General features: G+C 44.0%; 1 long non-coding RNA gene across 1 annotated transcript; it reads right to left on the bottom strand.

The window, feature by feature from the left end:
- Positions 1-6,127: 6,127 nt before the first annotated feature.
- On the bottom strand, positions 6,128-12,801 carry LOC308463402. Its single transcript, XR_013979571.1, has 3 exons — positions 12,617-12,801; positions 11,879-11,972; positions 6,128-9,793 (listed from the first exon to the last, which is right to left on the bottom strand). It is a non-coding gene; the product is annotated as an uncharacterized lncRNA (long non-coding RNA).
- Between the last annotated feature and the right edge of the window lie 1,042 nt (positions 12,802-13,843).

Below are 13,843 nucleotides of genomic sequence, written 5' to 3'. Positions count from 1 at the left end.
CTCCTGGGGACCGGGACCGCCCCTGGCCTTAGAAGAGGATAAAAGCCCAGTCAGCCCGGCCCCAGGTTGCGGGAGCAACGTCGTTGTTGGCTTCGGACCTTCCTGTGTTCCTGTTCCCTGCTCGGCTTCCTGTTCCTGACTATCCGGTACTCCTGTTCCCTGCTCGGCCTCCTGTTCCCGACCATCCGGTGTTCCTGTTCCCTGCACAGCCTCCTGTTCCAGCGTTCCTGTTCCCCGCCCGGCTCTCTGCCTCGGACCTTGCCCCTCTTCATGTGGACTCTGCTACACCCAAGGTACCTTACCCCCGGGACCAGCACAGTTAGCCTATCTATGTAGTGAGGATGCTCTGACCCTCTCAGCCATTCAGGTCATAAGAAAGCTGGATCAGGCCAATGGCCCATCTAGTCTAGCATCCTGTTCTCACAGTGGCCAAACAGATGCCCCATTGCCAACCATGGAGGCAAAGCATAGCCTACCATGACTGGTAGGCACTGATAGCTTCCTGCTTCCTTCATGAATTTGTCCGAGCCTCTTTTAAAGCCATCATGAGGCATCTAATCATAGCCTGCATTTTTATCAAGGCTTATAGTTTGATTAGGGTCTGTATTTTAAAATGAGCTTAAAGATTTTCAAATGTTTTATGCCAGGCAGAAGACTAGCTGCCTAAGTACTTTGGCAAGATGTTTATCCTCCTGGACAAGGGGGCCCCCTGATTTATAGCAGAAAACAATTCTCAAAGTCGTAAAAGGAAATTACAGGCTGAGAGCAAGGTTACACCACCCTACATAATTAAGAGTTGGTAAATAGTAAAACCATTAAACTTGAGCCATATCTTTCTAAGGTTAAAGGCCAAGAGCAAATGGAAAAGAAAACAACTGGCTGGAGAAGGAGAGTGTAAACAGAAGAAGAGGCTTTTTCCTATTTTATTTTGAGGCTGTAAACTGATTCCTTCCTGTTACTTTGAGAAGGTTTATTCTTCTAAAAAGCTATCTATGATAATGTATGAAATATACTGGCTTAAATGTAATTATGCAAAGGATCTAGAAAGAAAGAAATGTTAAATTCTTATTTCATAGAGTCATATTGCTGTAGGAGACCAGAGGGGCAAACGAGCCCAGCCCCCTGCCAGACAGGAGACGCCATCGAGCACTCCTGATATATGGTTGTCAGGCCTTTGTTTAAAGACCTTCAAAAAGGAGATCTTTCATTGATGATGCATGAGAATGTGAACCCAAGATCTCTGACATCTGTTTAAGATAAAAATTTAAAACTATTAACCATCTGTTTTGGAGGGCAATAGGGCAAGGAGGGCAAGAGGTGAGCTGGTAATTAAGGTTCCTTGTTGAGACAAATGTAAGATATATGACTACTTATTTGTCATTTATAGATAGAAGAATATATAGCTTTTTGTATCCCATAAAAGGCAATAGGAAATGGGTGTATCTTTTAGGATTGGTTATAGCAATTAGCCAATAGGAAATTCAACCAGGCTGATTGGACAGAGGCAGCCAAAGGAGGAGCAAGGGGGCTGGGCTGAGGGAATATAAGTGCTGGCCATAATGGCAAGAGAGCAGGCCAGAGCTTGGTAACCATATACCACTGTGCCTCTCATTTATTTGTCTGACAAATAAATTATTATTTTAATTTCTCTATTGCTGCGTTGAATATTTCATTCCAGCTAAGCGTTAACCACAAGCAGGGTGCTACAATCAAGTTGGTGTCCATCACTCTTTCCTGTGGGAGCGAGTTCCGTAGTTTAACTACGCACTGTTTCCCTGTGCTATTATTTCCACCTTAGTGACATCTGTGTTGATGGATACAAGGTTACTCTAAGGATCTAAGGATCCTGCTTCTAAGGAAATAAGTGGCAGCCACCAAGGAGTTCAAACATGAAGCCTCCTTTGTCTTTCCTCAGCTCAAATCTAATTCTGAGTTGCTTCCCCACCCCACCCCCAGTTCCAGCCCCTAAAGGCTGGAAAACAGCCATAGGCTGTTCATCATCCACAGGATAATAATCCTGAAAATTAAACTGCATTTTTCTCCAGCACAGACAACAGCTTTTGCAAATATAGACAGGCAGGAGGAACATCTCACAGCCTGTTGGGTTTGATGCCTGACGATCGAGCAGCCTCATTAGCTGAACCTTCCCAGGCGTGTGGAAGAGATTTGCTGTTGTGATATTAATTCATGTGTGATTAAACAAGGGCAGATGATTAGGGTCTGGCGCATGCTGTGTGACAAGAGTGCCCATCACTATCCCATTCATTAGGAAGAGGGAAGACAGCAGAGCAAGTTACTAGAGTACAAACCTAACAATATGAATGGGAATTGGTTGGCTGGAACCAAAAGGGGAAGAGGCAGAGCAGATCAAAAGCAAAATCTTGTTGGATCTATTAGGCTGGTGCAGAAGCTGCCTGATATCAAGTTGCAACTTTGGTCCTCCTACCTCATTATTGTCCTGGGTTTCAGGTGGCAAGGCAGGAGGGTCTGTCCCAATACTACCAGGAGATGCCAAGGAATGGACCTGGGACCTTCTGCATGCAAAGCAGTAGCTATGCTCCTTCCTCTAAAAAGAAAGTAAGTTTCTAGTCCTCATGATTCTGAATAAAGGGCTGATTTAAATAGGAATGTAGAAAGCTCTGACTTGTATTTAATCAGGTCACTGATCCATCTTTTTGAGTGCTCTGTAAAGGTAAGGTAAAGGTAAAGGACCCCTGGACGGTTAAGTCCAGTCAAAGGCGACTATGGAATTGTGGAGCTCATCTCACTTTCAGGCCAAGAGAACCAGTGTTTGTCCACAGACAGCTTTCCAGGTTATGTGGCCAGCATGACTAAACCACTTCTGGCACAACAGAACACTGTGATGGAAACCAGAGTGCATTCACCTTCCTGCTGCAGCAGTACCTATTTATCTACTTGCACTAGCATGCTTTTGAACTGCTAGGTTGGCAGGAGCTGGGATAGAGCAACAGGAGCTCACCCGTCACGGGAATTTGAACCGCCGACCTTCTGATCAGCAAGCCCAAGAGGCTCAGTGGTTTAGACCACAGTGCCACTCATGTCCCAATAAGTACTGTACCGTGTATAGTGACTTGGAAAGTATAGTTGTTTAATTGCACACTAAAATGGAAAATGCCTGTAAGTATATTAGACATTTATTGCTGAAAGGGTTTAGCACTAGAAAATTCCACTGGGCCATACTGAAGTTCTCTAAGCTTCTAACTGAGTTAATGGTTAAAATTTGATGCTCTCTGCTAGCACTTGTGTGAGTGTTTAACCTTAGTTCACATGAGGGTATTCCATTGCAAATCTCCTTCTTGAATGGAGTTGCCTGTTAGTCTTTCTTGGACGCCACAGAGACAACAAAAGATGTGATAATAAAGCCTTTCCAGGAGCTGCATAGCCTTAGGCTGAATGCAGGCTAATGCAAGCTATGGAAGAGACAGATTAGATTTTTACCCTGATCATAATTATGTTATATATATTTTAAGAAAAGCTTATGCTTGAATAAGCATATGCTTTATGGCATTATCTGGATGTATGACTGATGTTTTCGTACCTGTTTTGAAGAAGTCCTGGTTAGCAATGCGTTGAATTATAATTATGGGTCTGGACCATTTTTATTCCAAAAGGAGCCAGCCTTTATGCATCCAATTGCTTCATGATGCACAGTATTAATATCTGCAATATGACTGGCAGTAGCTGTCCAGGGTTTCAGACTAGGGTTGCACCGAGCCCTACCTGAAGATGCCAGGGAATGGACCTGGGGCCTTCTGCATGCAAAGCAAGTGTTCTCCCACACTCCCAGTGAGCAATGGCCCTTCTCCCACTTCAGCCCAATGTCTGAAAGGTATGTGTGCATGGATGGGGTGGCAGGGCCCCCTCTACCTCCCCCCAGTGCTCACCCACCCTATGGCTTCCTGTGGCCACAGCAAAAAGGAGAGGGAAGTTCAGATGACCCGTTGCCACCAGTAATCCCAGGGATTCCAGCACACAGAACACTGCCCATCCTTTGATTGATCTTTAAACCCACAACTTGCAACACCATGAATATTTGATGCAAATATGATAAATGAATTGCTTTGACTCATGGGAAGTGATTTGTAAATGAAACAAAATTGTTATGGAATAAATAATAAATGGCTGGCACAAGCACAGCAGCGTTTCATTTCATATTTATACCGCTCACTTTCATTTCCCCAAAGAAACCTAGAAAAGTTAATGGGAAAGGAAAATAAAGACAGCAATTTAGTTATACAATGTATCATATTTATGCGTGCATTTCATTTTCCTATAGCATGACAGCATACATTTAAAGCACGTTCCTTCCCCCAAGGAATCCTGGGAACTATAGTTTACCACTACTACAATTCCCAGCACTCTTACACTAGAGTTGTCACAATTCTTTGGGGGAAGCAATGTGCTTTAAATGTGCAGTGTGTATGTGTCCACAGAATATCTAAAAGTATAACATGTGGAATTGGCTGTCTTGCATTGGCTCAAACCAATGACTGGGGCTGATGGAAATTGTAGTCCAAAATTCCTAGAGGGCACCAGGTTGGCAAAAGCTGCTTTAGCTTGACAAAGGGAAGAGATATTCCTTGGAGTTCAATAAATGCCTTTTTTCATGACATACTTATGAATGTTCCCCTGCTCTGGAATTGCGTTTTATCTCTGAGCTGCAGCATGGAGATGAGGAATAAATCTCTAGGGTGCCTGCCTGCTCGCCCTCCGCCCCTGTTCCCACTGCCCCACCCCAGAACAGACCCTGACTCAGCAAGAGCCAAAAAGGGGTGATTCAGCATCTGAGATAAGAGTTGACACATCAGAGGGGGACCTCCCTATGGAGAGATCCAGGCTTTCAGCCCCCTCTGCTGCATAATCCCCACTTGCTCTCTACTAACAGCTTTGTGTAAATGCTATGTTGCCTGACACATGCCTTGTTTAAAGGAAATGAGCCAGAAATGCTGGCAGAGCAGGCCAGGAGATGATGGTGGGTGGTTTTCTGCCTCTTAAAAATGCTATTGTCATAGAGTTCAGAAAAGCTGCATAAAGTCATCACTTCCTTTTCACAAACGCCACCCATTTGGATGTGAAGACATAATTGTGTTGGAAATGGATGAATGAGGGGCTTGCTTGTTCCTTAACCTTCAAACATCGTTTCTTTTAATACATCTTCAGGTCACCTGTGCCTTCTTCAGAAGAGTAGTTATGTCAAGCTCATGGTGCCCAAACCTTTTGGTAATAAATTGTAATTATTAGGTCTTTCTGGAAATTTTCCTCTTCTTCAGGGCTATAGCCAGACAAAATACATTCTTAACCTTTAGATTAAGGGTGCTGATGGTCCTCCAGCTCATCTTGGTCTATGTGTTGACTTCTAAGAGTCCTGCTGAAATATACTCTGAGTCGAGTGTGGATTTCATGCTCTTTATTCAGCTCAGAGTAGTGAGGAATGGAAGTTCTCCCGAAATGTCTGCTTTATATACATTATTTACACAATGGGCCCCACGTGATTGGCTAATTCTGGGATTCACCTGTTGGCCAATCAGGTTGCGGATTCACTTCCACCCGGAGTTGGATTGGGTGGCTCCTGCGGACCAATCAGACTGCTGTATTCTGGATCCTATTGTTCTAGGACCAATCAGACTGCAGCATTTTGGATCCTATTCAACTCAGTACATAACACCAGCCAAGATTATTCTGACAACTTGTGGTTCCTTCAAACGTCTGGTTCCTTTAGCGTTCTGATTTGCTTGCCCAAAGTTTATGCAATGGTTAAACTATATCAGGCCTTTATGGAGCATTTGTTCTGATTTTATTGTGAGACAATTATTCTGCATTCATTCTGATTTGCTTGTAAGGTGTTTACCAGTCCTCTTGTTAAGTAATTCATTTACCCCACACACTTTTAAATATGTTTCTCTGCCCCTTTCAAACTACAAAAGTCTGGTTTGGGGGGGGGGGGTTTAAGTGGATTGTTGGGTTTTTAAAAAAGGAGACAGAGCACTTTGATCCACTTCAAGTTTGCATACCTTAAGTTCTGGTATTTATTTTTTGCTTGTTATCCAAAGGTCTCCAAGCAACTTACAGGTATTTTGTGTGACTTCTTTTAATAGTGTTGTAACTGATACAAGCAGCAACAACAACTGAACACCCCTTCACAACCAAAGGGCTCTTTGGTTTGACATACCCAGGCAAAATACTGACAGTGTGGAGGAAATATTGACTGTTCTCAAATATTGGCTGATGTATTCTAAGGGAAAGATTTAATTGCCTTTTTTCCACTTTGGGGATATATTTCTTACAATAACAGCTCTTTCCCTGTGAGGACAGAGCAACAGAAACACTAATTCATGTTCTTTCTGCATGCACCTTTTTCAGAGATGAACAAAAGGGATAATTTGCTCCCGTTTTACTAAAATACCCATGAAATTATTTATTGTTGTCCCTACTTATTAGCCAATATGAGTAAAGCAACAATGAAAACAATAGGTTCCCCCCTTTTTGCTGCAAAGTTTTGTAAAGGATACCATCAGCTTTATTTTTTTATATATTTATTAATTGTATTATTACAGTTACCTTTCCTCCAAGGATCTCAAGGTGGCATATATGGGTCCCCTACCTCTCCACAACAACCCTGAGAGGTAGGTTAGGTTGAGACACTCTAACTGACCCAAGGTCACCCACTGAACTTCATAACCAAGTAGGGATTCAAACCCTGGTCTCCCAGGTCCCAGTCAAACCCTCTAACCACTATAACATGCAGAATATAGCTTAGCTTGTTTTATATTAAAAATCGCACATATCACTTTGGTGTTTTATCTTGTTTTTATGTGGCCACCTCATAAAAAAATGTGATTCACTGATTGAGAAAACTAGGTGGTAAGAGGAAGGAAATTGGATTTTCTGGAGGCGGGCATGGCTGCTCAGGAACACTCATGTTAAGCAGTGAGGAAGTGCGCTGCAACACTCGGTTGCGGTTCCCACTTGTACATAATTGCAACTCGCTGATTTCCTCTCCTCACCCCACTCCCCACTCAATGCTTCTTAGAAAGGGCTATATAGACACACATCCCCCAGGTTATGAATGAAGAATGAAGTGAGTCAGCCTTCAAAGAGGACGGCACAGGATAATCCTATTTGGCTTTTAAACTGTGAACAACACCAAGTCTAAATTTGGGGTGATTCATTCAGGCAGTGGGTATAACAAAGCCATTTTCTACAACCACTTCGATGGCTTGGGGGAATGAGAGGGAAGGAGGGAAAGAGATTAGCTATCATCAGATATAGGCTTCTCCCGCGATGTTCTTTCCAGGCTACCTGCCACACTACTTTCTGCCCCTCCTTCACATCTCTCCTCAAACCATAGTTGCCGGAAGGAATAAACAAATCAAAAAGTGAAATGCTTCTATAGCCCCCATTCATAGAAGAGACCAGCTGGGCCTTTCTCAGCACTGCTACTAGGGAGTCAGCCAGCTGACTCGCTGCACTGAGCACAGGTTGGTTGATCAATCAGTCAATTTCCTCCATTCCAAAGATGCTGCAGAATTGTCCACCCTTGAAGGAGACTGCCTGCTGCTTCTCTGTATGAGTCACTGCTTTGCCTTTGCCTTCTTCCAATCAGTCAGCACTGCAGGTAGGTAACATTGCCCTTGCATGGATTGCAGCAGTCACTCATTGCCAAAGCAGAGAGGCTGAAGAATTGCCTGATTCTAGAGGAGGGTGCCTGTTGCACTTCGGCATGAGTCGCTGCCCATGGCCTTGCATCCTTCTGGACAAAAGGGAAGTCCAGATCAGCAGCCTGTGTAGAAACCAAAGGGAGGGTGAAGCAAGGTCCTCTGAGGGCAGGTAATTCTTAATCTTCTACACTCTAAAAGTAGTAAACTGGGGGTGGGGTGGAGATGTAAGAAAAAAGTGTACCCCTGTTTTAATGTAGAAAAGGTGTGCCTTGGTTATCTGGAATCTGGGAAATCTAGAGCAGCATTTGTCAGCTTTTAGAAAACATAATTTGCTTAAAAACAAACAATCATATTTTGCATACCAAAAAGCCTGAAACTAGCCTTTCTTACTGGCACCAATAGTTGCTACTATCAAAATATACCACCAGGAAGTGCTGCTTGTTACAAAGTGACAGCCCACTCCATTGATATCAAATGGACACATAATTAAGGATAGAACGAAAACACAGCTTGTATACATGTAAGCAAAGGTAATCTTTATAATTCAAATGCAAATTGCATTTGGAAACGTTTTTAAGAAGAGATTTGTACCTGCCTTTCAGGTAAGATCTTATCTTAAAATTCTGGCAGCCAAAAGACTCATTGCCAGCAAGAAATCTGGATCTAGCTACAGAGAGTTTTCCTGTATTTATGTGTTAAATCTGCTGCAGCAAAAACAAGCAAGGGGTGTGTCCAATACTGGTTGTACTCAGAGTAGCCCCATTGCATTTTTCATTTTCATTTTTTACTCTGAGTAAAACTTGCTCCGATACAACCCAGAAAGTCTTGTGGCATCTGAAAGCAGGGGTGTGGGGGAGCACTGAATGTTGCTGTTGCTCGCCACCCCAATCCCCGAGTGGTGAAAGATTCCAGGGAATAAAAAGATTCCAGGGAATCAGAGGGCCTTCTGGCGGTTCCCTCACTGCGATAAGCCAAGTTACAGGGAACCAGGCAGAGGGCCTTCTCGGTAGTGGCGCCCTCCCTGTGGAACGCCCTCCCATCAGATGTCAAAGAGAACAACAACTACCAGACTTTTAGAAGACACCTGAAGGCAGCCCTGTTTAGGGAAGTTTTTAATGTTTGATGTATTACAGTATTTTAATTTTTTGGGAAGCTGCCCAGAGTGCCTGGGGAAGCCCAGCCAGATGGGCAGGGTATAAATAATAAAATTATTATTATTATTATTATTAATAAACTGTAGACCACAGCCCTCACTGTAGGCTTTGCCACCTTGGGGCCCTCCAGATCTTTCGGACTACGATTCCCATCAGTGCCAGCCAGCATGCACTGGCTGTGGCTGATGGGAATCATAGTCCAAAACATCCAGAGGGCCCTAGTTTGGCAAAGCCTGCCTTACTGAGACAGCATACAGGCACCGAGTCAGTGTCTAGTGGGAGGTGGTGGCAGTTTGTAGTTCTGCTCAATTTGCTTGTTGGAGTGACTGAGACAAGTAGCGTTGCTCGTGTGTATGTGTAGCTTCATTATGATGGCATATTTACAATGCCCCGTTCGGCAGGATACATCACTCGAGTCCCTGCGCAGTTTCACAGACAAGTGACACTTAAGATGGCCCATTATAGTCAGCCGCTGCCGTCTCATTTCGCACTAATTGCTTTCCCAAATTGGATGGGTGCTTCTCTGACATGGAAAACAGTGACAGAAGTATCATTAATCTGGGACAGAGACTGGGGGCAGGGGAGGGAAGGGGTAATTGCTAGCATGGAGTGCTTTATGCAGTAATTACAACTCTCATGCAGCCAGTCATTCCTAATCACCTCTCCGCCCCCTAACACTTTCCTTTACACTCCAGTTGCCCCATGCTCAGAGCCCTGTATGCCTGCGAGCCCCTGAAAGCATTTTCAAAAAGGGCAAATATTATTCTGCATTTTGAAATGGTTTTTGAGGTGCTAAAACATTTCCACTTTGCACTGCTCATGGTTCTTAATGCGGTCATTTATTGGTTTTCACTGACTTGGTGGTGGTGTTGTTGTTCTTGTGGGTTTTCGGGGTGTGTCTGGATGAGGCCCTGAGACCCTTCCCGTTCTTGGGGTCCTGCACCCAGTGAAGGTTAGAACCTGACAAAGGAAGTTGCTGAATTAGTCAGACAAGCTTCTCTGTAGGACAATGGCCTTAGCTACCCACTGAAGTGCCCTCATTGGCATCCCAAAAGAGCTAAATTGCAAGAGCTACAAATATGCGGCAGGGCCCTCCAGGCTTATGTGTGGGCCTTTTTTCCACCACCACCCCTCCTAGCTGCTAGGTAGGAAAACAACAGGAGAATGTGTGTGAGCTGAGTTTTGTAAGCAAGCTGGGACACAGAGATGTGCTCACTCTGTGCTAGATCCCAAGCTGTGACTAATGAAGAAGCAAGATCAGTTGGGATATTATTGCTGTGACACCCTCCATCTTATGCTCAGGTTGTCTATATGTGTAAGTAAAGCCATATATCCTAAAGACTCCGCAATCTCTGCTGACCTTCATTCCAAGGAAATCGAACCCAGTATAAGCTCCTAGAATTTCTGGAGTCTCACTGCTCAGAGATTGAGGTGGCGTGTAACATCATAATTATCACCATTATTATTATTAATTACCCATTCTTCGCCCTAAGGTCCCAGTTTACAATTAAAACACAGTATTAAAATCAGTTTAAAGCAACCTACAATAATAGAATATAAAAAATACCGTATTTTTCGCACCATAGGACGCACCGGACAATAGGACGCACTTTGTTTTAGAGGGGGGAGAACAAGGAAAAAAAATTTCCCCCTCTCTGCCCAGCGCCCCTTCAGTGAAGCAGCAGGAGGCGCTGCACAGAGAGGGGGAGAACTTTCCCCCTCTTGTTTTCCCGCTCTAAAACAAGGTGCCGTTTAAGGTGCGTTCAGGCGGCTACCTTGGAAGCCTGGAGAGCGAGAGGGGTCGGTGTGCACTGACCCCTCTCACTCTCCAGGCTTCAGGTTCCTTTCGACCTGCTCTTTGGGGCTGGCGGGGGGAAGCCCACCACCAGCCCCAAAGAGCAGGTCAGGGAGCAGCGGAAAGGCGCAGCGGAGAGGCTCCTGCCATAGCCGCGCGTCACCTCTCCAGCCGGGAGAGGGTCACAGGGCTATGGCTTCTTTAGCCCCGCGCGCGCTCTCCCAGCTGGAGAGGTGACGCGGGGCTGTAGAGGCTCCTGCCATAGCCACGCGTCACCTCTCCAGCCGGGAGAGGGCGTGCGGGGCTATGGCATCTTCGCTCCATAGGACGCACACACATTTCCCCTTCATTTTTGAAGGGGAAAAAGTGCATCCTATAGAGCGAAAAATACGGTATATACATCTATATACAGCCGGGAGAGGGTCACGGGGGGCTGCTTTAGCCCCGCGCGCGCACTCTCTCGACTGGAGAGGTGACACGGGGCTGTAGAGGTTCCTGCCATAGCCGCGCGTCACCTCTCCAGACGGGAGAGGGTCGCGGGGCTATGGCATCTTCGCTCCATAGGACGCACACACATTTCCCCTTCATTTTTGAAGGGGAAAAAGTGCGTCCTATAGAGCGAAAAATACGGTATATACATCTAAAAATAGAATCTAAAAATATACATCTCTTTCAGATATTTGGGTATTTCAAGCCTTCAAACACTAATATGAGCATCGTGAATTAGGCCTGGAAATGAACTGGCAACCAAGAGGTAGCTATTTGAGGAGCAGATGTAGAGGGTTTTCACATTAGAACTTGTAACAATGCACATGAGTCTGAATTTTAAAATTTCCTCCTCTCACAATCCATTTTCTTTTTGTGCTGTGTCTTTTTTAGGTTGTAAGCCTACAGGCAGAGACTGACTTTTTTTCAAGCCATTCTGCAAGCCTTTTATAGCTGAAGAGCAGGATAATTAAAAATAAATAAATAAATAAACACATTCTCATAAGTCTATTGGGCAGAGTAAGCTGAAAGGTGGTGATGTCTCCATGGCTAAGAAAGGATTTGAATCTAGAACTGTTTGGCTTATATCCAGCACTTTGGACAGCACCCCTTAGGACTAAAATAATAGAATTTGTTTTTTAAAAATACTGCTTAATGTAATAAAACATACAAACCATAAAAATGCAACAGCCAGTAAAATTTCCTAAGGTACCAGGTTCAATTCTCTGGGAGAAGTTCCAGGTAGTGCTGAGAATGTTGCCTACCTGAAACCCTGCAGAACTGCTGCCAGTCCGTGCAGACAATGCTGGTTTAGATAGACCAATGATCTTGCTTAGCAAAAGGCAGCATTCTCTGTACCTATTATTAAAAATGAGACTAAAATGAAATGCAAACAAATTTATAGTGATAATGCCGCTTATTATGCCACACTAGCTGAAATGATAGAAATGCCCTAAAGCAGAATTTGCACGGGAAAAATGTGGACACAATCTCATACGTGTACATTTCATGTCAGTGACGCACCCCAAACGATGATGCAACTTTATACCAGGCCTGAGGCTAATGTGGAATAAAAATAAACTTTGGGCCAGCACAAATGTCCTCTACAAAATGGCAGTTCAAACCGAGGCCTAGTAATGTATAACCATCCTTTCTTTCAACTTGCTTGCACTTTACAGATGATTTATTCTTATTCTTATTTAGAAAAATAATATTTTTGCCTTTACTCCCAGACAATATCCCATTTAATCCTCAGAACAACTCTGTGAGAAATAGTCACTACTTCACTGCCTAGCCTGTTTCAAGGTCACCCAGTGAGTTTCACAGACAAGCATGGATTTGAACCCAAGTCCCACTGTAACATTCTAACCACTGCAATACATTGGTAAACCTTGATAACCATTTTTGATCAATTTAACTGCCACGACCTTTTCCCAAAGGCTCTTGGGAAATGTAGCTTTGAGTGAGTGTGCCCTGTAGATTTCTCTGTTAAATAGCCATACCTTCCTCTCATGAAACTACAGTTCCCACAGTTCCTTGGGAGGAGAAAATGGCCGCAAAACAAATCAAAGTCTGTGGAGCAAATACAGTTGAGTGCCTGAAGGGGGCGTTCTAAAATATTTTTATATAGCGGCTGGCCTGAATATGCAGCTCTATGGGTGGGGACTCTCTACACTAGAAAGAAAGAGAAAGACGCTCACCGTGTTAGAGCGTCATTTTAGGAGGACATGGTGCATGAAGTATAGAGATAAGAAATAGGGACTAATCCATCGATTGAGAACTTCCTGGTTTGCACTGAAAGACATTTCAAAATTTCCAATGGAAAGTTGTCCAATGTTTAATTCCATGTTAAAATTATGATTCTAGTGTACCCGTGTTTACTCTCAAAAAAAGATAGCGGCCAAGGTGGGTGTAGGCCTTAATTTTTAAAACGACCTGCTAGCCAGATCAAATGCAAATGCCAATATTGTGAGTTATCCCATTTTGCTGCTTGGGGGCAACCCCAGAGTGCAGGCTGAAGACTGGCTTGGGACAACATTTTATTCTTGCAATTTTTTATTCCCCCTCCCCTTGGGGTATTTCTTGTTTTCTATTTTTAAATTTGTTCCACTACTGAATCTGGTTTGGGTTTCCAGCCAAGGTCCGTCTCCCACCTCCTCAGCAAAACTCCTAGCTTGCAGCAAAGGGCAGTGTAATAACATTTCCTGCTGGAGTCCTAGCTCAAAACCAGTGAGCTCAGGAAGGTAACTATGCAGGCTCCTTCCATCAGCTGGAAGGAGAGAAGAGAAGGGATGCAGGGTGGTTCCATAGAAGCAGCTGAAAGGCCAGCAATTTGGGGACCCCGTCTCTCCTTGAACTGTTCCACCCCAGCTAATCATTAGAATAAATTGCAACTAAGGACTTGTACCTGAGTTTTATCTTTCTCCTCCTTCCCCCCAGTCAGTTTTCCTTTTGTGCCACGTCTTTTTACCTGAGAGCAGGGACTCTGGCAGCTTCTTTTGACCAAAGACCTGAGAAAAAAATATTTATGTAAATAAGCGCAGAACGAGCCTTTTAAATTTTGTGCATGTGTTTTCAAGGCCCGAATTAGAAAATTTCCAGAAGGAATTAGAAAGAAGAGCATCCGCTCCAGTCTTATTAGTTACCATAGCTGTCAACTTTTTCCTTTTCTTGCGAGGAATCCTATTCGGAATAAGGGAATTTCCCTTAAAAAAGGGAAAACGTTGACA

This window comes from Podarcis pityusensis (assembly GCF_964106645.2).
Source record: "Podarcis pityusensis genome assembly, chromosome: 14".
In the NCBI taxonomy this organism is placed as follows: Eukaryota; Metazoa; Chordata; class Lepidosauria; order Squamata; family Lacertidae; genus Podarcis; species Podarcis pityusensis.
Note: the sequence above shows the minus strand (reverse complement) of the source record. Positions and strands in the feature narration are given on the sequence as shown.